This window comes from Argiope bruennichi, chromosome 10, assembly GCF_947563725.1.
Source record: "Argiope bruennichi chromosome 10, qqArgBrue1.1, whole genome shotgun sequence".
Taxonomy (NCBI): Eukaryota; Metazoa; Arthropoda; class Arachnida; order Araneae; family Araneidae; genus Argiope; species Argiope bruennichi.
The window spans coordinates 12,486,453-12,512,244 of record NC_079160.1 but is presented as its reverse complement, the minus strand read 5'-3'; the positions used below and the strand labels follow the sequence as shown (position 1 = coordinate 12,512,244).

General features: G+C 31.8%; 1 protein-coding gene across 3 annotated transcripts in view; it reads right to left on the bottom strand.

Annotated features, from left to right (window-relative positions):
* LOC129987428 (protein FAM13B-like) overlaps positions 1 to 25,792 on the bottom strand; it is a 93,695-nt gene that overhangs the window by 50,198 nt on the left and 17,705 nt on the right. The window contains exon 1 of one of the 3 annotated variants that reach the window (XM_056095410.1): positions 20,923 to 21,021. The exons of 1 other annotated variant lie outside the window; for it this stretch is intronic. The gene's annotated coding sequence lies outside the window, so the exon portion shown is untranslated. Of the gene's footprint in view, positions 1 to 10,675; positions 10,693 to 20,922; positions 21,022 to 25,792 lie in introns of those variants that run through there. One more of the 3 variants, XM_056095409.1, reaches the window with a different exon arrangement.

Genomic DNA, 25,792 nt, shown 5'->3' with positions numbered 1-25,792 from the left:
AAAGGACTCTCGAGATATTTAACGACTAGCAGTGAAAAGACGTGCCGCTGCACGCTTTTATCACAGAACCGCCAAAGACGTGCTACACACCTTCAGCAGGCAATTGTCACAGAAGTAAAAATAACGACCGACGACTAAGACTGTTTGCCGAAACACAGTTTACAGAAGCAGTCTTAGATCAAAAATTAATTCATTCGTAAGATATACATAAATCCTTTTCCGATTTCTATAAGGTATCGGGTATTTTGTGGGGCCTGGCTGCGAGTGACATGGACTGTTTTTGCAGCGCAACTGTGAACTTCTTGTCATCGCAATTGGTTAAACGCATTTCATTAATAAACTTTTAGATTGCAATTTAAATTTAATTAGGGATTCAAAAATTCTACAAATCGATGCACAAGTCGTCTCAGTAAAAATAGAAAGGGAGAAAGTGGATAGAATGGACACTGGTCAGCAGCTCACCCCAGGGTTAAATCGCTAAAACACTCGCAAAGAATCACACAACAGATTCAGTAAAAATGCTAAATTAACGCCAAAGATTAATATTTCGTAACTATTGTATGCATGAAGGCATTCTCTGCCTTACACAAGGTCGACAATTTTTTGCAGAGAGTGGGAGATATTAGAGAGATGCGAGAGAGTTTTTGGGGCAGCTCTCCCGCTGGTTCTATTTAGATTTTCATTTCGCTTTCTTTAACCTACTCTAATTGTCATAACGGTTACCTTTTCAGGGTTGATCGAGAAATACGAGTTTCACTAATATGGAGTAGCTTGAGACATACGATTAAAATCTAAATTTCAATTGTAAAGGAACAATACTAAAGTACAAGCATAATTGTAAGGGCGAAGTCATGGGACACCATGAAACTTACAACCGCAAATGATTTTAGGAAATAAAATATCCAAAAATACTGCTTCTGGTAGTTATCTTTTATCTAGAAATAAACTGCAATGAATGGAAGAGATTTTCAATAGATTTGATATATGTGAAATCTCGAGTTAGATATTTCAAGACAACTTTCGGAAATAGATATGAAGCAAAGTTATTAAAACATTTGGATTCAGGATTAATACCTCTATCTAAAACAATTTCCGAAGTTTGTTCACGACTTTGCAGAACAATTAAATTTGTTACATAATCTTACGATGCAAACACGAATGGCCGGTAAAGATCTTCATGGCTGGTTTTATAAAAACGAATCCAGAATCAAGTTACAGGGAAGGAATATCAACCTATCAACCTCAATTTGATGTGCTGTGTAGGATTTCATGAGCTGAAGTTGAAAGGTTATTTTTTTTTAATGATGTAGTATTTTACTATTGTAATTATTGTAAATTAAATAACTAACAAGGTGATCAATGTAAATGCAAGAAAATTTATTTATAATTACTTATATTATTATTACAGAACGAAAATATACCCAATAGTGCTCAAAAATTATTTATTTATATTATAAACCTTATGCTTTTGAGTGTTAGTAATTAGCCTATAATATCCGCCATTTTTCAATTTTTTTAAAAATATCGACATAAAATTAATTGCAATATGTAAAATTTATACGTAAAAAAACGTTTTGATCAGTATAGTTAACTTCAACAAAAAATAAAAATTTTATATAAAATTTTCCTAAAGTGGTCCAAATTGCATGCCATTCCTTCTAAAAACATTATAACAGCTTTTTTAAAACGGATGCAATGAAAATCGAATAGTATCCCGTTTGATTTTAACGTCATTAAGATAATAACGAATACGAAGTTAGTGTTTTCATATTCCTAAAATAGCAAGAGTTCAGGATTCGATCAACAAATCAACATTACGTTTTTTTTTAATTAACATTTATACTTCATACCATAGCGTAGTCAAAACCAATACCATTTCCTGTAATAATTAAGACTCAGTTATTCCAGCTGGTAAACAAAAACAAGCCAGATGGTAGGTGCTTTAAAAAAAATCAATAATTCTTCTAACACAAAAATATTACTTGACTATTTCAAAACCAGGAACCATAACCACTTTTACTATTACCATAGAGAGCAGGACTAAAATTAGACTATTTTAAATCAAAACCCTAAATAGGTCAACATGTCTGAGCCTCGATCCCTGTCAATGCACACAACTCAGTAGCATTTTTCATCTGTGACACATCCAAAGGTGCAAATAGGAGACCTAACCTCAGCACGAGAAGGAAGCATCGAAGAAAACAAAAGCGGGGAGGAGGAGGAGGCGCAGCTTCGGCACGTGTTCGCGATCGATCGTTTTATTTCTGGATTGCCTGACTCCGGCCGTGCCACGTGGAAGCCTGACAGTCGTTAAATCCGGCTTGCTGCTGCGATGGTGATCTTGGAGGCACAAACAAGAAATGAAAGCTTCCGTTCACGAAATAAAGAGTGGTGCGGACATTTAAAAGGGGAAATGTCTGATAATGATGTGACAGGAGCCCGAGCTCACTGATTGGGTGCTTGGGCGGATGCACTTCGTAATACTCGTTCGAAGCTAAGATGATAAAAATAATGGGTTAACAACTATAATGCGAAGTTCTTTCGTAAATTCATAAGCTATGTTCTTCGAGAGAAACATCAGATGATGATAAAAGTTGGGAAATATCCCTCCTGCCTTAGAATCTCCTTGGAGAGTATTGCATTCAATTCGTAACTATTTGATCCGAATTATTCATAATTTTAAGCTATCTCGTCATTTTCAAATCTATTACTTACTTTTCTACTTCTTTTTATGAGCCTAAATTATAATTATTTTACTCAGCTTACCGTTCTACATGCAAAATTTAGTAATCTCTTGTAGATTTGGGCCAATGTCATAGTGACAGGATTCAAGGAATAGTAAGACATATCCTAGGGGCTATGGAAATACATTATTGTGCTCTTTATGCCAAATATGGTGAGGGGGTGAACAAATAACATAACGGCACAGGAACTGTTTACACTTTCTAAAACACTGATAATGATTTGGGGCGTGCTACGAATAAAACTTTTTGGGGTAAATGTCATTATTTGTAATCCGGATGAGATGACGACAGCGACACCCAAGTTAAGAACTTCTTGTCTATTCTCAAACTTCCACACCAATATTAAAGGCCACAGTGGTCTGGTGATAAGGTCTCGGCTTTGGAACCGGGTTTCAAGTCCAACACCCGATTTCACCGAAGAACCGCCGTATAAGTGGTCTTGTTCATGTTACTTTAAAACGGGACGCTAATATAACTACACCAAACCAAACCAATCCACATTAATACTGGTCTTTGATGTCAGATTGAAACCTGTAGCAAGCAGTTATACACTTGAATAAAAAATTGCTACATAAACTAACATATACTTTTTCGGGAATTGGAGGCCTGGTGTTAAATCCTTTACTGCACGAAAAAGAAATAAATATCGATAAAAAGATAATGTAAATTAAATGAAGGGTTAAACACTTAATATTTTATTATGATTATCATAAACTGAACAAAAATTGCGGAAAAATGAAGGTCAAGTTATGCCATCTATATAGTAAGACAAGAACTGGAGATCTTAATTTTCCATATCCAAATTCTTAACTCCAAAATGTTTGTATAATAAACGTCCAAAGTCAAGGATTTCTATTCAAAGGACATCAAATATTTAATAAATGTTCTTTAGTCTGATTCACTCTTTCCATAATTTGAGGGTGATAGCAATGTGCCAGATTAATAATAACAGCGCCACCTTATGACGCGAACTGTAAACTAGACAATCATGCAAATAAGTGATATGTCTACGATTATTAATAAAAGAGTTTAGTTTAGTTTAGTTATATTAATTAAGTTAAGTTATATATTTAGTTAGTTATATTAATTAACGTCCCGCTGTAAAGCAACACTAGTGCTATTTTGGGACGGACCTCGTCATTTTGAACCTCGGTCAGATGACGAGGACGACACCTGAGCTGGCACCACTCTCTCCACACCACACCGGTGGGAGGACGTTTGGCATGACGGATTTAACGTGAACAGACCCCCTTACACGACGGTTCTTCAGTGGAATCGGGTCACGAACCTGAAACCCTAAGGCTCACAAGCCGAGACCTTACCACCAGGCACCGCGGCCCTTATTAATAAAGGAATCGTTATTGATAGTTAAATATAAACACATAGAATTATATGTATATCTTGGTATTTACGAATGTAATAAATTTAAAATCGCGAATCTAGTGTCGTAGAAATTTCTTACTTTTTCTTATACGAAGTATAAAGAAAATATTGTAATCGTCAAAAAATTCAAACACCAGATTTAGACAAATTTCCACATTTTAGATCATCATGTGTTTTTGGTATTATGTTTCCTTATCTGTCTGAGACAAGGATAAATCAAAAACGCTTTGAGTTAGGTTGATGAAATTTGGTATGTTGTCTTTATACCAAATTTGTAGATTTCTCTCTGAGCAAAATCTTGACTATCTGACGGTTCGAATATAAATTAATGCGACAGCACCAAAACGAAGAGGGTTGGTTCGATAAAATTTGGTACATATATTTAATAGCTACATTATGGGCCCCTATCAAATTTTGAACCAAATCCAAGAAGAGGTTGAATATAAATCGGTGTGTACTTTGAGAAGCATATAAAAGCTATAATTCAAAACGCAATGATAAATATATGAAATTTATTATGGGATATCATGACTGCAATTGTAATTCTGCGTCAAATTTTGGTTTTAATTGTTGGAAAGAAACGTGTTTAAAACATAAATTCATCTTTATTCGAGAGAATGTAAGAAACCTTTGGGGAAACTACTCTTGCTGGTTTAATCCTATATGCAGAAATGTTTGTTACTAATCCAGTGTGTAAATCAAAACTATAATCAAGATGAGAAGATGTGTTACGCATCGAAAACTATCTTTCGTCTTCATTTCTTAAAAATCTAGGTATTCATTCACATAAGGGAGAAAACGCGATTCTACACTTTGAATCTGGTAATATAATATTTTATTTCAAGTGCAACCGACTACGTCAAGCCGGTATAGAACAGGAAATTCTTCTGTATTTTTTAAATATATTACAACATTCTAAACCATATAGACTTCCACATTTATATAGTTCTCATTATAAGTACATAATCAACTTGAATGTTTTCATGAAAAATATACTAAATTCGACAAAATTAGCTTTCATAAAAAATACTACTTTGATACTACTCGTCTCCCGCTCCCTTTTAATTTTAGAAAATTCACTGAATTTCAAATTCTTCCTCAAAAATTAAACTAAATTTGTACAGAAATTTATTTGAGAATTCCATGAGAGTGACAGTTTCGTAATGTCACACTTTATAGATTAAAATTGATATTCTAATTTTTTAAGATTCTTAGAAACTTTGAAAACCCGGCTCCCTACTTTCATATTCTAAATGCTATTTTAATATTTTTATACATTCCACCAAAAAGCAAATATTTAATATGTAGTTTGAACCGACTATTAATTTACAAAATATTCAATCACGAATTTTCTTTTCAATAAAAAAACATGTTCTTAAAACCGTTCACTGTCAGTTAGAGTAAAATATCAATTTCGACCTGGAAGTCCGCAAGCCCCTCCCCTAAATTGATCTAGAGTGGAAAAAAGGCAGTTAAAATGTATATGGAAACAGAGCAATTTCTCAAGGTTGGCGAAAAATTTGCAGAACATTTCGAGGAAGTAAATTTAAAGACCGAAATAGCTGTGAAACAAAACAAAACATCACCCAATTAGCTCGGTGTATCCGATTCAGATATAGACATCCGGTTCCTTCTTAATTTGGTGTTGCGTAAAATGGACAAACCTATCTCTATTTTTGTTTACCGTAATTAATATTAATATGTTTTCCTGAATAATTAAATAGTTAAGTAATTGATATGGAAGCATTCAGAACATTTTCGAAAAGAAAAAGGAGACTCGGCCTAGTTTAAATAGTTTGAATGCGATCGCCCGAAGAGAGGAACAAAGCATCAATAAAATGGAATATACGAATTCCGGAAGACTGCTGCATAGTTTGCTGAGAAGAAATGCGAAATGACTTCAGACAAAAGAGGAATAATTCCTTTCCGCTCTGCAAATAGAGTTTTGGCATTCTAAAGCAGGAGGATCATTCAATGTGATTAAATATTGCACGCACGAGAGAAATGGGAAATCATTTTAATAAAACTATCAAACAACGGATACAAAAAATTATTCTAGAGATGAACCACTTAAGTGCGTTCGATGCATTATACTTTAAATCTTCCATATCTTCATTAGGCGCGGTCTATGTGTAAATTTTTATTTAATAATTATATAATTATTATTATTCTTTTCATCACGATTTTTTGTGAAATTTATTATGCAACTATTTGAATTGCGTTCCAGGTGCACATGCATCATCGCTTAAAAAAATTATTTCCGCAGTTAACAAGTTAAACAATAGTCCAGCAAAACCGGTAAAAATATCGTTTGCTGTGTGAGAGATTGAGTCATTTCAATTTCTTTTATGTTTTTAATGTTGGGCCGGTAATCTAAAATACAAGTTTTCGCTATTGGTTCACAAAGGGAGGAAAGGTAGATAGATATACGTCCTGAACGAATCCTGTATCCGAATTGAGCCTGGCACACTTTCCCTCCTCTTGTGGTTTTCCGGGGTTCTTTGATGTCTGTTTATTTTACCGACAATTTGCGAGAAGCTCCCGATCGCCGTCCATAGGTGGGGGTGGTCCAACAATCAGTCAGTTGGCAGATTTATGACCAAATCCGTAAGGCCACAGGTCATCGGAAATGGGCGTTAAGGGAAGAGACGCCATAGGAACAAAACATTAATGTACCTATATCTTTTTTTAATAGAAACGTAATGAGAAAATTAAGAAATAATACCATGGCGGAAGGGGAAATCGAAATTTTCAGCCGTTGAAACGATACTCAAATGATCTCCGGGCAACGGATTTTAGAGGGAAAAAAATTTAATTATAAGTTGAAATGGGATAAATTTGTTACAGTTTAAGTCAAAATCCAGCTCGAAACTTAAAAAGTACCTGAAATATGTCATAAATATCACAAAGTTACAAAAATTATTATTTTTCCACCGTCTTTGTGGAGTATCGCCGAAATTAAGATGCTAAAAAAAAAAAAAAAAACTTCATACGAAATAAATTTGCTGTAAATAAATCGGTCTGGAATTTGGCCAGACATGATCACTGGACAAACCTTTATGAAGACGATGTAAAATATCGGCGAATCGAATCGAATTTCATGACATCACAAAAAAAGTTTCACTCTTTCTTCACAATATTTGTTGAAAATTTTTTTGTTACATTACATCAGTGATTACACAGTGATCAATGTGGATATACGCATTTCCGACGCTGTTCTAGATAATGAAGATGTCGGAAAGCTTTTGTATTTTTTTTAACATCACATCATTTCATTACCAATAAATTAAGCAAATAGTACAAACAGCGGGTATAAATCACCACCTGCTTCAAGAATTAATTTCCGAAGGACTCTACAGAATTGTGGTAGTAACTTCGGAACAATAATTCCAAAAATAAAAGAAGGTATTGTATTTGCTTCTATTAACAACAATGATAAAATTGGGAGAAGAGAAAGAAATTTCTATGGACCCAGCGATCCTCTACAGAATTTTTGTAGCTAAACAGTCGGATGAATCCTAATGCTTTTCAAATGTTATTTTTCTTTTTATCATTGCTTAGTGAAAATAAAATATAAGTGAGCAACAAATCATTTTTTTTCAGTATTTACTTCAAGCTGAGTTGACACCGTCCAAAGAAAAAATAACCTTGTTGTGGTGCAGAACACTTAAGTCATCATGTTGGTGGACAGAGAAATCTGAATTTCAAGAGCACTGTAATGAGTCACTTTACACACAATCACGTTATGGGCTCACATAGTTAAGGATGGATATTCTTTTCAAAGGCAGTATTAAATAAAATTGTGCATAAAAATGACAATTATGTATAAAAGTAATTTAGACCATTTTTTTTTTTTTTTTTCCATTTCTAATAACAAAAATCAGAAAAATAAATTTCATAAAAGAAATAAAGAATCAAATTTGCGATAACACTAAGATGTATACAACACTTAGCTTTGACATAATTCAGTTTATTCAGGTATTTCTTAACAACAAATTATTTAAATACGATAACTGTCTAGCAATATAGGAAACTCAGTCAATAAATACTCAACAAAAACTGCTATTCAATAATTGACAAAAACTATATTAATAAATTTATTTAATGAAGAATTTAGGATAATGATTATTAATAATTCATTACACTTATTAATTTTTTTAATCATTACAGCAGTAATTTTTATTAATTCATAAAGGGAAGATTTTTTTTTTGTTATTAAGAAGATTTATATATTGTAATATCATATGTTTTTTTTTTTTTCATACCATTACAATTGCAACAATTAAATTTTTGTAAAGAATTTTTCTTAAATTTACATCGTAAATGTGGATATTGTTAATTTGCATTGTGAATGAGGATATTCTCCTCATTTCTTTTTCCTCATGGTAAATGAGGAGAATATCATTGTTTTTAATTATAATATTTTGCTTAATTCGAAAATGAAACGCAAATTTCTATTGTAGTGAAATTAAAATTCGTAAACAGTTTGTAAATCCCAGAAATCCAAAATATTTAACAAATTTTTTAAAAATATATCGCAGAAATATTAATTTTAGTAACGCTTTTGTGACAATTAATTAAGTAGTTAATTTTTTATTCCCTATAAACTATTTTTTCACTCATAGAAGGCAAAATTTCATTGTTAATGATGCCATTCCAACAAATGAAATTATTATACAATTTCAATTCATCTTATTTGCTTCCCAAGTTGCCATTCGTAATATTTAACTAAATTTTTGTATCATTCTTTAAAAAATTTTCATAATACAAGAAAAAAAATTAGTTTTCAGCAATTTAAAAATCGTTTGGTGCAATCTGTAAGTTTTCAAAATGATTTTTAAAACGTTTTGGCACCAATGATAATATTCTCTAATGAAAAATAAAGATGCAGCCAATAATTAAATTTAATACAACGTTTAAAAAACATTCTAAGATGATCAAAATTAATTCCGAACAATGCCGGATACGTTAGCGAGTTTTAAATAAATTACGATCCTGTTCAGTCATGAATCATAAAATTGTTTTGTCTCTTTCAAAGAAAACAACCTTCATTCATTCGTGCGGTTTTCCTCGTAACAAGGCAATGGGGAAAAAATTTACCTTCTGTAAATCTTTTGAGATTCAAAAACGTGTCAAGAATTCTTTTTTCCCCCCGCCAAATAACAAAAATAATCAAATGCCTTGTACGTTCTCGATGTTGTCTTTTAGGTCTCGGTGCTGATTTGAAACATACACATTCCGCTATTTAACCAAAACGCAAGAAGAAAACTATTTAAAGAAAATCCTTCGATTTGAACAGACATCATGAGGAAGTCTACTGTTGAATATGCAGTAAACTAACTCAAACTACGAAGTCAACGAACTCTTCAGTATGACAAGGACAAGCGAAGAGTAGTAAAGAAAGAGGAAACGATGTTAAACTATAACAATAGACAGCTGCATTATCCTCGTGCAATGCTTTTGTAGAAAAATTCAAAAGTTCTTTTTTTTTTTTCTGTGGAGAGTTTTTTATCGACTAGGAGAGATGAAATTTATTCAGACATTATTTGTTTATATAGTAGACCAGTTCAAATATCGTTTTACAGAGACCCCTAAATTTGTCTTAAGGATGACAGATATATATTTAGATTAGTTCTATTAAATATTTTATAAAATTAAATTATTTATTTATTATATGATTAAATTTATTCCTTGCTAATCATTTTAAATTATTTTATATGACAAATAAAGTTTATTAAAGTCCTATTAACCAGTGAACTGTTTCGACCTCTTTGGAAAATGGGTATCTAAAGCACTTATTACTCCAGACGAATAAACTCGTCATAAACAGGTAGCTGGTTAAATGAATATAATCGAAAAGTTGGAATCTTTAAAAACTGAAATAGTTTTCTTTTCATTTTTTTAAAATTACGTTGGGGAAAAAAGATACAAAAGTTCAAGAAAATTCAAAATTAACAACTGCTTGAAAATAAATTTGAAAATTAAGAAAATGTCGGGCAAAAGAAAAAGAATTGTAATTTTTATCGGTTGTATTAATAAAAAAATTATTATGACTATAATTTTATTTTGTTCATTTTTCAACATAATAAAATGGCGCTGGCACTCTTTAGGTCATGGACAATATATAGAATCCAAGTCAGAAGCAATCAAGCTAGGATGAATCAAACCAAAAAATTATTCGCTGCTGTGTTTTGAGATTCAATTTCAGCTATCGCAGCCATACATTTCACACAAAATTGTGAATTAAATTTCTTTCATTTTATTATTTTTTTAAAAAAATACCATAGTTTTTATTCAACTGTGAGTGAAAATGATTTCCGAATATACTGCTTTAAAATACAGTAAATATTTAGAACTGGACCATACCAAATTTTTCAAATCACGACAAACAAAAAGATTGTAAATCTTGAACTTAAAGACAATATAATATATTTAAAGTTATGATGGCAAAGTAGCAGATTCGTGTGTCATTTAATAAAATTCTCTAAGAAACAATATTGATAATATACGCTGCTTTTTGATACTAAAATTAAATAAACTTAAAATACCTTCATTCGGGTATCCATAGTTCGTCCAACATGGTTGAGCTTGGACTATCTATCAACAAACAAACCGCGATGCTTTAATTCAAGCAACAACCACGCAATCCAACAAGCTGAATTCCTCCCAATTTCCTTGTTCAGATAAGATGGCATTAGCGGAAATATTTACAAGTGGAATCTTCTTATCTCGCAACCGACGTCAATGTGTTTTAAGTTCTCTTCAGATAGAATAATGAGACATATTGACAGAATTATGATTATTTATGATTATGCACGTGTAATTTATGAGGCGCTGTGAAGAAAATCAGAAGTAAATAGAAGATCGGCACCAACATTTGTTGTCAAAACACATTTGTTAAGAGACTTAAAATTGCGTAATGCAATCAAAAATAAAAACTCCTATCATTCTTTCATAGTTTTTTTTCTAGAAGTTTACTCGAACATTAATTATATAATAAATTATATAAAAAAGAGCCTTATAACTTGGAGAATCTCCACCATACTAATACTTAAGGCTTTAAACTTCCATGATTTCAAAGACAAAAAAAAAAAAAAAAAAAAAATACTCTTTTCTCATATAAATGAGTCCCTTCTCTATTTGCGAATCAAAAACCTTAAAAAAGATCAATGAAATTTGGTATTAAGTAGAAACTGTAGAATGCTATCAAACTACGGGTGAATTCAATCTATCGACGTGTTATTTGTCTGCCTGTCCGAGCGCATGCTTCTTAACACGATAGTTTAAAAAGGCAACAAACTCAATCTCGACACCGAAGTTGTATCGGTATAAAGTTCAAAAAAAAAAAAAAAAGTCGGCCAAACGGGAGAATTACAAAATTTATTATCGAATTTTACTTCCTCCTATACGAAATATAGAGAACGTATTGTAATCGTCAAAGAATTAGAACTTGAGATTTTGACGAGTCTCCACGTTTTAGACCTCCCTGCGTTCGAAAAGCACAATTTTAGCATTATGTATCCTGTTTGTATGTGACAAAAATAACTCAAAAACTCTTTAAGCTGGATGGATGAAATTTGATCTTTACATCAAATTTGTACATTTCTATCGAATTTTGAGCAACAGTCATTCAGAGAAAGTCTGTTTGTCCGGCTGTTCGCATATACATTCATCCGAAACTTACGAAATGAAAAGAGCTAAATAGAAAAAAATTCGGTTCACAGATTTAACAATTATGGCATAAACATCTTCCCTGTTTTGAACCAAATCGAATAAAGGTTCAATAGTCTGAACTTTCAGAATCATATAAAGGCGATAACCGAAAAACCCATTGATTTAAATATATCAAATTTGGTGTATGAGTTTATGACTACAAGTGTAGTTTGTGTCAAGTTTTGGATTCAATGTGTTGGAAAACACGCGTCTAAAATACAGATTCGATGTCCGGGTACTATTAATCACACGCCAGAAATGAATTGTCAAAAGAATCGCGAAGGATCACACGACATATTGAATAAAAATGGTACATTCACTCTAAAAGTTAATATTTTTTTAACGATCATTCGTCATTGCCAAAGTATTCGAAGCTTTATCCTAGGATCAAAATTTTATGTGAGTTGAGGGAGGTAATTAATACCTTTATTAGAGAATATGCAAGAAAGTGTTTGGGAGATGACTCCCGCTGGTTTTTCAGAATGTAAAAATATTTAATGTGAAATGCGCTATGATGAATAAGTATATGAAAAGTTTAAAGAACACCCCTAGTGTTTTAATTCAAAACAATAAAGTTTTGAAATATGGGTTTGCTCATATTATTGATTGTTTCATCTAAAGTTGAGTCCAATATAAAAAATATATATATATAATATAAATGCCACAAAAACCGCCAACGCACTCAGTAACTAATGAACCTTGGGAAGTGATGGTTAAGCAAGGTCTAATAGCGTAAGATAGTTTTATCTCGGACTGAATTTTGAAACGCGTTGAAGTCTATTTACTTAAGCGGAAACAGCAGAAACAGAAAATTGTAACAAACTCATTAAGCGGCACTTAAGAATAACGAAGTCGAGAACAAACTGGCATTATCAGAAAAGAGGAGAAACGCCTGAGAAAGTAGTTCAACGAGTTGCATGATGCAACCGGCGAGGAAATTAACACATTGTAGTTTAAAATGGGCATCGGATCTTGGATGAATCATTAAAATAATACTTGCGGTTCTCCGCCCATCAAGAAAAGTAACAATTAAATTTCTTCATTCGATTAGAAATATATCGTGCTTTGTAATGACATATGCCATGAAAAATTAAAACTATCAACATTTCTTTGCATTATTTGGTGTGGGATATTTTTATTGAGTCTGCAATTTCGCGTATTACTTAGCGGTGATTTTACCTAACTGGAAGCACTGCTGTCTTCCTTATTATCTGTTGGTGGCATTCCATATTGCGCAGTTTCACCCTCCAGTAAGTTCCCAATTAGTAAAGAGTATAGTAAGTGAAGCCACTAACGCCACCTGAGAGTTTTCTCGGAATAATATCGAATGCGCAAACAAATCTGCCATTACTTAACCCTTATCGGATGCTAGCTATTTATAGGTGATTCTCATTAGTTTCTAAGTGATTTTGGTGTTCAGTTTCGCACAAAAAAATAATAATAATATTTTTGTTTGAAATTATTTATTTTTTGTAGGTTTAGTCACATTAACATCCACTAAATCAAAACTACGGATATTTTGGGACGGACCTCGCAATTTTGAACCGCGGTCAGATGACGAGGACGACACCTGAGCTGGCACCCCGTTCCCCTCAAAGCTTCCACACCACACCAGCGGGAGGACGTTTGGCTCCGACGGATTTAACGTGCCCCAGACCCGCTTCCACGGCAGTTCTTCAGTAGAATCGGGTCTCGAACCTGAAGCTTTCCGGTTCCGAAGCTGAGACCTGACCACCAGGCCACTGAGGCCCTATTTTTTTGTAGGAGTAACACAAATGAATGAGTTTCAAATAATTATGTGTTTTAAATGCATGATATTTTTTGAAACAATTCCCGATATGAAGAAGTGGTTTTCTGATGCACGCTTTACAGAAGTATACAGTTGTTTTTCTTCCTCCAGGCACCTTACTATGAGAACATACTAAGCAGTCATCATATTTAGATATAGCATCAAGTTGTAAGATGTGCAGCTTCCCGTCTAATCTCTCTTCATTGTACATTGTTAATGGCGTCCCATATCGCATAGTTTCACCTTCACGCACATTCCCAATGAGTGCTATAACTATTTTCCGAATAAAATTTATATAAACTTTTATACTACTGTTATTCTCATCATTAGCATCAAAATCACTTTGAGAACTGTTTTCTAAACATTTACTGCTCCTTTCACAATCAAAATTTATAAAATTTCCTTTATTCCCTTTTGTGCTCAATATAATAAAAATTGAGTTCAAAAAGTAGTGTGACATATCACTGGAGATGCCAAATGCGCCGTTTCTGATGCTACATTGACGAGGCAATCGTGCAAGGATTTCTTCCCAGAGTAGGAAGCTTCGTCAGGTCTCGTCTTGTCACCTCCCAAGTGACGTACGACCGCAGCGACCATTTTCACCTGAGAGGTGACTTACGACCATTAAGGGTTAAAAAGAAAACAGAGAAACACCGCAATGAATAAATAACATGATGTAACTGGCGATGAAATTAACACTTTGTGCTCTTAATGAGCAGGTTCCTGAATCGTCTCCTTGATAAATAACTAAAACAACGCTTGCAGTTGCCGCCCATCAGACAAACCCCCAATGATCCTATTAATCTCCTCATTAGAGCAGTAAGAGAAGGATCGTGCTTCGCAATATCCTTGAAAGGAAGTCCATGACCGCGTGTTTCCATTCAGAGGCAGACAACATTGTGACGCAAGTCGTCCCAACCCACAGTCAGTGTTACGACACTTGGGCTGACAGTTGTTATTTGGAAAAGGTTCAGGAAAGCCTATGACATCACCTTCGAAAATCGCGAATAATGCATAACGTGTGGGAGCTGATCTGTCTCAGCGCGTGGGAACAGACTTCGCATGACAATACTGGAAGATCGTTGGTGGCTTGTAGCAACAGGGTCTTTTCCCAAGGCAGGGTGTCGAAGCTATAGGTTTATATATCGGCGCCAGAAAAAACATTATTACGAGTCATTGGAGGACGGAGAACGTAAAAACAAATAACTACTGTGTACACATGAGGAGATATTCTGGCACAATAGGTGTCACTGAACCAGGACTTATTTGGGGTTTCACATGTCAATACAAAGTGAAATGTTCCGGAATGTGACACTTACGCAAAGGCGCAACTATACACAGTGACAAGATTGGCAAAATGCCAAGGCATTTGCCGGCAACTTATGCCGATTCGTAAATAATTACAATAGCATACAGACACATACTACCGGGCTATCTCTCAAGGACGAGAAATTAATCGGAGTTTCAATAAAACCAAACAAATCTCGAAAACGTTGTAAGATAATTGTATAATACAATTAGTTAATAATAAATTAGATAGTTGCATCAAATAGAAATGTAAATGAACACATGCTTATTTCCCTGTGCTTTCTAAGTTTTAAGATCTTTTAAAATTTACTAATAGCATAATAAAGAATAAGTGTGAGAAGGTGAAGGGGAGGCCGCTTCCGTTGGTGTTATCTGTCGTGGTATATAAAAAATCCTTGGCGAAGTAAACAAAATTCCGTTTTACGGAACTCATTTCGCATTTTTCCCCAATAGAAGGGAATTTGTATTTTAGACATCGGTGTTTTTTCCCCCCCAATCGATTGTAACGAAAATTTGACACAAAGCCATAACTGCAGTCACAAAATCACAAACCAAATTTGATATATTTAAGTCACTGCCTTTTTGAGTTATCGCGTTTACATGCTTCTGAAAATACTAAGCGACAAATTGTCAACCCCTATTGGATTTGGATAAAGATCTGATAGATGTCGACGCTATGGATGCTAAATGTCTGTACCGAATTTAATCAATCCAGCTCTTTTCGTTTCGTAATTATCATGTTACAAATATTCGAACAAACAGATTTCCCCTGAAAGATTGGTTTGAAATTGGATGGAAATCTATAAATTTGGTGAAAAGACTAGATACCAAATTCCATTCATCTAGCTCAAAGCGTTTTCGAATCATCTTTGCAATAGATTATTTTCCTTTTTAAGAAAACGTATTTTTTGAACTTAGGGAGGGCTACAACTTGAAGATTCGTCAAAATCTCGAGTTCGAATTTTTTGACTATTACAATATTTTCTTTATACTTCGTAAAGGAGAATGTAAAAAACAAGATGTCTGTATAATTGTAATATAAAAAATACAGTTCCAGCAAAGTTTCGCTCTACCCGACTAAAGCTCGATTCTAGCTTGTATAGAAACGAAACCATTTTATTTATTTTAAATTGGCGATATTTTCCATCTGCAGGTGTCATTCCTGAAGTCAGCCTTGAGTAGGAATAATATAACAGCTGAAATTGAACAGTGTGCTATTTTGAGAAAAAGATTAAAGATAAATCTTTATGTATGTGTGTGCGCTTGGATTCATGGAAATAGTGTCAGTTGTCAATATTTTACGAAGATTTTGACATTATTTTCAAAATCTAACAGCATCAAAAGTATTTTTTAGACACGGAATATACTTTGTTTGTATTATAATATCGGAGATTTCTGCGAAAACCCTTTAATAAAATACTAGCCGCATTTGACGACCAGTTGGTTTGCAGGAAATGATGGTTGCTAAAATTTTCAATTAAACATATTATGCAGCTTCCTCTTAATAGCTTCCTCGGTAAAATATTTTTTAATTTCAAATTTTGACGGCATGTAATACGTACTAATTTATAATTTCTTTCCATAACAAAATTTCCAAAATTTTATTAAAAGCCCACTTTAAGCAGAAACCTACGCATCATGGAAAAATAAATCATGCCCCTTCCGTGCCTTCATCATCAACAATGAAAGGAAAATCGAAGATGAAATATTTTAGTTAAAGCGTGGGTGATTCGAGTTTCTTCACAACAGTGAGATAATTTATTGTAAAATAAGCTTGCAATATTTTTAAAAACTCATTGAACGTAGGCATGAAATTGTATAGCGATTAAATTGGTATCACTGAAAAGATGAGTTTTTGAATTTAGATAGATTTTTATTCTATGATATTTTCTAAAATTATGAGGGGGGAATCGTTGAAATTTCGTTTAACTTATTATTAATTTAAACTGTAATTAAAATTTCAAAAAAATGCTCAACGGTGCAGATTTTCACCCTTCAAAGTGCATTCAAGACATATTTGGTAGCTTTAAACTTAACGGTATAGTAAATTATCCTATTGAGAGCCAACACACACGTATACATTCTTTTAATATTAATAGTGATGTTTCATAGGAAAGCGAAATTCAAGTAAGTCACGAGAAATCGTCTCTATAGGATTGAGTGATACTCTATCAACCTAATATAAAATATCAGGTAGACACAGTATCACCTAAAACTATCAAGCACATAAAAACTATCAAGTGTACAAAACATACAAGCTAAGAGTATCAAAGCATCAGTCTTTGAATTCGATTCATATCAACTGGTCCTGCCTTGGAGACGCTATGTATATCCTTGATGGGTTTTTCCAACTATATGTATGTTATCCCCAGCCATTACCTCACTGAACTCCCCCCCCCCCTCTTCTATTTCACTAATTGTATCAACAAAGCCTTTCCTTTCCTCTTCGCGACCACTCATCAAACACCGTCAGCAAATCGTTATCAATACCTATTCCGAAAAAGCGAAATCCCGATTTGAGATCATATTCCTATCAATATCAGTTATCAGTCTCGACACACGAGCGAACACCGATACTTACCGAGTGCCCGGTTTCATTCTGACAAGAATAGAAAAGATTACCGGCAGTATCAAATTTTTATATATATATACAACAAAAAAAAACATGATTTTCGTTATGTGAGAAGAAAAATTTAATATAGTATATACGTAATGATATTTTTAAATTTTAATTAATTTCCAAATTTTTATCTTAATTTATCTCATATTAACTTCTTTCTAAAATGTTCTTTTATTTCCTCATCCAATTCCCTCTTTTTTATTTAATTAATTTTCCACGCGCTCTATAAAACTGCTGGTCTCGGCATTTTAGCATTTTCTCATGCATCGAGTGAAGGGATAAAAATCCTGAATGCTTGCAACATTATTTTAAAGATACTTAAATTTCCCTTTCGTAAGTCTACACGTGGCAAAAAAATCCCTATCAAAATCTCATAGTAAAATCCCTGAAGAGAGAAAGTCTGGTCTCTTCTGCTCTTGTGTCGCGATGTGAACAGACGTCAGTTTGCTATCGCTTCTTGTACATAAAATATCTCCCGTAGTGAAATAAATCAACGTTTTAAAATTTCAAAATTTTGTTCCATTTGGCCACGCAACTGCTAAAATATGTTTACACATATATGTATATATAAAGTAATATAATACTTTTGATAATGTATTGCATTTTAGCATCAGAAATAGAGCGTAAAAGGTAGAACAACGAAAATCTTTTATCTAAACTTTGTAGCTGATAAAATACGATAATTTTTTTAATATTTTTTACCATTAAAACATCACACATAATTAATAACAGCTTTCATACGATCATATAACTAACAGCTTTCACCAATCTTTTTCCTCTGAAGCGCCATCCATTTGACCTGGATACATATCTACGAAATAACTTTTTTTTTTTAAATGAAGGTTAAATGAGTACACGTGCGGTGGTTTACTTTTTTAATCAGCTTTTAAAGAGCTTTTTTTTCCCCCAATGTCATACTAATGTATTCAGTGAACTCAGAAGCAACCACAGCCTTTCCCCTACCGAAACAAATGAGTTTTTAACTTCAATTCATAATTCTGCGTTTGAAAGTCTTCGACGTACAAAAATTCATTTAAAAAAGCTAGTTTCTTTTCCTGTAGATTCTTATTTAACGTGGCTTTTCTTATGTTTGTAAAGATGTAATCCCCCCCTTTTTTTTTTCACTACTTGATGTGGTAGAATCTTAAAATTTCATTCGTTTGCGTATTCCTGTATTTCTTACGTACATTATTTAATGTATTCTTAATATTTTTGAAATTTAATTGTTATTTAATTGATTCATTTAATTCTATACGTATAACGTTACCGGTTATCAATTTCAAAAAAAAAATCATGATTACATGTTTATAAAAGCAAATTATATATTTAAGACTAAAATGTAAAAAATAATTAACATTTTTAAAATGATGCTTTTAAATAAATTAATATAAATGTTCACTTCATTTTTATTCAATTTATTTAATTTCTAATATAATGTCAACGCTATATTTAAAACACAAAAATTAAAAAAAAATCTTTAAATGCTAGCGACAAAGGAAAAAATTCATTTACAAATTTAATTATTCCTAAAAATAATTAATGATTATTAATTCCTATTTTAACTATTCCATAAAAAAACGGCTCTAAAAATATACAGAATATTTAAAAATGCATAGATATAATTTCAAGCATATATACATCATAGAGTTAAGTTACTGCTGAGTAATTAATAGATATTTCACAACCCTATTGTGTTTTTGAAACATGCTTTATTACACGTATACAATTTATTTAGCTTAAGTTATATTTATAATAGAATATGTATATCTTATAAAGAACATTTTAATATCGCGTTGTATTAAATTATAGATGCAATTCAACTTTTTTGTATCATAATTATAATTACATTGCATTTAAAATGCAATATTCACAATTTCTAAATGATAAATTGATATTCAAAACATTTTTAAAAAATGCAGAAATTCAGAAGTCGTTTGTATTAATGTAACCTCTTTCAAATACGTTCCATAATGATGCAATACATTAACATAAGTGACCTCTAACCGAAAATGGTTGAATGACGTAACCAGATGAAACCAGCGGTGGGTGGGGTGGGGATGAACGTGTTTCAACGTGAAATGTCATGCCGGTTCACATGTTACCCTCGTAAGTAGTAACCTTTAATATATTAAGTATCTTCTTAATTCTAGATGAATAATAAAGAAAAGGACGATTAAAACTTGTCACATTTATTTATTTACTTATTTATTATTGTTATTATTGTTGTTGTTTTCACTAAAGTCATTTTAATAATAATTTGTCCTTTAATATATACATATAACGAACGATACAATAATAATAATAATCCTATTAATATGTTAAATTTTAGAAATTGTAACATACTGACAAAAAAAAACGACTTTTTAATAATAACAGTAATTTCATTTACTAACCTTTATTACAGACAATAAAAATATAATGCACCTGTTTTTATTTTTACATCGATCACTCTCGGAACTCGGATAGAAAAATTATTTTAGAATGCTGTCAAGTTACATTTACTAAAATCAAAATTATTAATCAGTTAAACAGCAGTACTTAAAAAATATTTCTCCTTACATCGAAAATTTAATGAACATTTTTTTTCTATGAAAAGAACGATGTATATGCTTTAGAATAGAACCGTTTTAAAAATTAAATATTAGATATACATACTTAGAATATTATCTTGGAAAAAATTTTCAAGGTCAAGAAATGAATATTTTTTCTGCAATTTTCGTAGCAATTTATAATATTATTCTATAGCAATATATTAAATTTACAAATAATTTCCATGCATTTTTTATTTGTGCAAGAAAGTTTATATTAAATCAATAAAATATAATTTTAAGTCCTTTCAGTTAACAACTAGTAACTTCATTTACTGACTTCTAAAACATTTATTGATATTTATCGACTTACTGAAATTTAAAAAAATTAATGTAATCTAAACCAGTAATTCGTTAATTATAAATTCTAGAACAAACTGGAAACCCATTAATTCATTAAAAATTTTTTTTGGAAAATCTTAGCAATATGTGTGCAAGAAAAAAAAGTGCAGATAAAAAAATAAGGTCCCAAATAATAAAAAACATTTAAAATTAAATTTGTCATATTCATTTTAACATTTTAAGATGCAATAAAAACACAGCAAAAAATAAGCAAAAAAGATTCCTCATCATAAAACAGAATAACATGAATATGGAAAAGAATACTCACCCTCACCCCGCTCCCCTGATGCAACCGCCGCGATATCCGTGAAGGTCCGTCGCAAAAATTTATCAGCTGTCGAATGGTTGTGACAAAAATTTAAATACCGAAGAAATGAAGCTAATAAAAGAAGTACCAGCGGATTAATTTTGCATCAAAATCTTCCATTCACTTACCTAGATATTGAAAAAAAAAAAAAAAAAGCGCGACGAATGTGTCCTTGTCCGAACAGGAAAAACAAACCAAGTGATTGAAAAATTACGCACATATGATTCAAGCTGTAGAAATTAACTGAAGTGAAGCCGGTTTCCTCCGCTGGCAAGGGGTTGCTGCTTTTTCCCGAACACGTGTTGGTGTGTACGAGTCGGGGTCCGCCGGTAGATGGAGTCTATCGCCAACAAGGTAGGTATTGGCGGGAAGAAAGGGAGATTTTCGGAAGTGGAATAAAAAAGGAGAGAAAACAGATTAGCGACCGGCACCTGTTACGTATGATCGAAGATAGCTATTGCTTGAGCTCTGTGTGTTACAATTTGATACTAAAATTAGGAAAAAGTCAAATATATTTTTTACTTTTTTTTTATTTACAAACAGATTAACAATATTCATTTGAAAAAAAAAAAAAAAAAGATATTAGATATTTCAGACACGATTAGATAAAATTATTACATAATCATGATATTTTAATTTAATTTCTTTTATTAGAAAGTAAATTTCCAGCTACTTTCCGGAAAAAAAATGATTAGCCCCTTCAGGAAAGATACGCGCAAAAGGAAATGTACACACAGAATGGCAGAGTCGGCCTTCTCTATAAAGGGGCTGGGTGCAAGAAACCATTTGGGGTCCTAAATTTTTTGTAAAGAGAAAAAAATAGTAACAGCGCGCGTTTGCCATCACTTGTTTATTTATTAAGAGATTTTGTTTTTGTTATTAATTACTTCAGAAAAATTACATTTTTTTTTTCAATTTCTTTTTGATGCTTAGTATAGCAAATGCATTTAAGCGTGTTTTCCTTGCAAGATTGTGCAGTTTGTGTGGAACTTTCTTAGAACTTGAATTGCAACTTCTGAAGTCGAAGCAATATCATTGGTTCTTTTTCCTTTTCTGCTAATTTTCTTTTTTGACAGCCAGAGGAATATTTCCTTGGCATGGAGATGATTAAATATAGCAACATGAAGCATTTTATGGTATCAATTATCAAAATTCTATATGCAATCTAACCTAAAAGATGTGGTAAATGACCGTAAATCTACTTATTTTATGTTTATATTTTGCACACTTGCATCAACCTGTAGTATATCTGTAAACTTCGAATATTTCCAAACCCATCGATTATTCCAGTTAAATTCTTTCCTCTCCATATCGCTATTATTATTCAAAATAGTATTTTAGTTCTTAATCATGCTGGGGGGACCCCTTCCTCGCGGGGCCCCAGTGAACTGCATTCGCACACCTTCCTTGGTAGCCGGCCCTGCAGGGACAGCATCAAGCAAACACCAATTATCCATACAGACCGGAGCATTTTCTGTTGATAAGTCTAAAAAGCATTAAATTTTGTAAAAATGTACATAATAATTCGTAAAGCGTACTCTTTGCATAGAAATGAAAACAATTTTGGAATAAATGGCAGTAAATATCACATTTTTAAGCATGATTTAAAAAAATTAATTAAAAATACTTGATATTTAATGCCAAAAAACAAAAAATAGCATATTTTATTACGTTCGATAGTAAAGTAATACGAGACTATTGATGCAAAATATTAAAACGAAAGAGAAAATAAATATTTGTAATTAATATTTTTAAACATTAATAAAAAATTGTAATAATTAGCTATTTTTATTCGTTTGCTCAATATATGCTCTTTTTGTTCCTATGGATTGGTAATTAGATATATAAGTATACTTTATTTTGTAAAAATTTCATTTTGACATTATCCACATTTTAAAGAAGAAAAAAAATACTCCCTTGTGCATGACATTTTTGAATAAATCTCTAAATCTGTTCTGTTACATTGTGTAAACATATTTCGATATCATTCGCCATAAATACATTTAGTATGAATGTTACTTTTTTTGTTAAGAATCTCGTGCATCATTATTTTTCTTATTTAAAGAGGAATCGAAATTTGAAGCATAAAGTGATTTCAGCGATATTAAACGTGCAAAACTTTGTGAATAATTGTATACATTTTTAAAGCAGCAGAGACAACTTTATACTCTGTTTTAACTCTCACAGAATAATTTGTTGCTCTACAATACCTTGATATACTTTATTTGATTCGTTTCTTTTCAAAAAACGTTATTCGTGAACTTTTCTAAAATATCATTTACAGCGTAAGAGTATTAAAATAAAACTGTAATAAAAATGGCAAAAATTTTAAAAAAGATTTAAAAGAAAATGGTTGAAAATGACAATTTTTGCTTTGAAAATCTGTTTGTCATAAACTTTGCGATTTTCGGTAAATATCTACTTTTTTATCTCCTCTAAAAACTAAAAAATATAAAGATTTGAATTTTTAAGCATCAGGTGCAAATATGGAAAGACTGATCAAGTAAATAAAAAAGTAAACAAAAAAAGAAGCCCTTTAATTTGTATTACAAAGAGCATATACAATATTCATCCTCCTTTAAAGCTCATCTAGAAATTTTTAATATTAAGATACTGGTATTCATCAATTTATCTTTATTTAAAAAATATATATTTTTCAACCCTCTAATTAGAACAGGATCTTGCCAGTAAACAGTTATTACCGTATTACACTTGGTACAAGATTTGAATGAATTATATTTTTAAAATATGTAATTCAGGTAAAAGAAAAAGCATTATTGTCCATTTGAACTGTGCTAGTGAAATGTTCGCTTCAATTATTTAAAACTAATCGCCTTTGGCGACCAGCTGTTTCGCCGGGGATATTGGTTATATTGAATTTTAATTACATCATTTAGGTAAAACTTCATGATTTTATAAAACTGCCATATTTAAGATGTGTTATTTTAATAGACTTGCATTTATTCTGATCATTATACTTTTCTAAGAGAGGCCAGTTCCACGAAATCATAGTGCTATTATGTGCGGTTAGTCTTTAAATCTACGTACGTATGTGCGTGCGCGTGCATGCATGCGTGGGCGTGTGTGTGTGTGTTGGTGCTCTACAGTCCAGACCGGTTGACTTACAGCTACCACATTTGGCACATATATACTTTGAATCGCACCTTAGGATTGTGCACCTAAGAGCAACATTTTAGAAATTTTAATTAATTAAAAATGAATTTTATTTTTGTTGTTTTGCCTTCGGCAATTTCCAAAAATATAATCGCACGAAAATAAATTTAAACCCATTTCAAAAATTTTAAAATTGTCCATTTAATGATATCAATTAAATAATCATAAAAAGTGCTGCTGTTTTTGTTGTAAAAGTGTTGTGCTTTCCAATACGAAATAGATTGTTGAATGGAAATTCCAGTCTTTTTCATTATTTCATCAACTATTTTACTGCATGATTTTTCTTCTACTATTGAAAGGTAAAAAAGAAGGATTTTGTTTAATTTCCTTGTAATTACGAGATGTATAAAAAAATAAAGTTACAATATTGCGAAATTTAGAAGATATATTTAGAACTGGCAATTTATGTTTTTAATAGTCTACGATGTTAGGTACCTTGTGTTCCAATGAAAAAATTTATGCTCACAATGAATTGATATAACCCAATTAAAAAAGCAGGGTAATTGATTGATGCACAGTGAACACTAACAATCTGACAATTAACTATCCCCGGTGAATCAAATGATAGCCAAAACCGGCTAGTATAAAATAAAAGAAGAACAATCGTATCCACTCACAAGAATTTAAACTTCTTAATTATTTTAAAATTGCTTTTTACTTCAAAATATTTTCAAGTAAATTTTTCTTTTATCATTTTTTAAAATCATTTTTGTGCTTCTAACCAAGATAAAAACCTGTTTTGCCGCCAATAAACTGTTTAATTTTAGAAAAATATCATATGCAAAAATCTGTTTTACTTATTTCAGTTAATTTTATTATAAAACGGAAACTAGAGATATTAGAAAATTCTAACTTTCTGATTATATTCGTTGCAGTTGTTGAGCCGCAATGGCCTGGCGGTAAAACCTCGGTGACGGAGCCGGAGGTTTTCAGGTTCGAGAGTATTGCAGTATTGTGTTGAATTGATAGTATTCCCTTGGGGCAGGAAATCAATCAGAGTGATCCATTACAATCGAAGAATCAGAAACCGCGCGTTGTTGCGATCCTTTGCATCCATCTATATCACGATCTAACCTTCCTCTAATACGAATAACTTTCACTATAGCCGTATGCAGTGCACGCCTATTACCACTCTTTATATCCCTTTTCGGTAGCACTACTATAGTAGCAGTCATTCCGACACAATCGCAAGTGTCCACTTTTCATTTGGCAATCCGAATATAATTATGATATCATTCATAAATATCACTTGCTTAAATTAATGTTGCTTAGATTAATTTCACTTTCAAAAAACAATTAAAATCTGCTCTAAAAATATGAGCTTAGTAAATAAGTGGGCGAAGACAATTTAATTGCAACATACGTTTTTATAACAAACTTTTACACAATCTCTCTTAACCAAAAGAAGCCTTTCGCTGGTATGGCACGGAGGTTTAGAAAGTAGGCTACTGCCTCTGGCATGACCTTTTCAAATTACAAGATTTTACCAAAAATAGCTCTGTTTTTATATTATGAAATAAAATTACAGTTAAATCTGGCTGCTTTGAAGCTGATGGAACTACAATAAGAAGTAGTTTTAGATAAAATTCGAAAAAGATTTGAAAATATTAAAAAATACAGTTTAAAACTGTGTACAACAAGAAAAACCGACAGTTTTAAAGCTAAAAATAGCAGAAATAATTTATTAATGTTTAATAAATAATATATAATAACCAAAAAAACGGTAATTTGAATAAATGAGGTGACAGTGACGATAATATTAATAAAATAAATGAAAGTAATAAATAAGTAAATAAACACAATAAAAAATAACGTACAGGACTT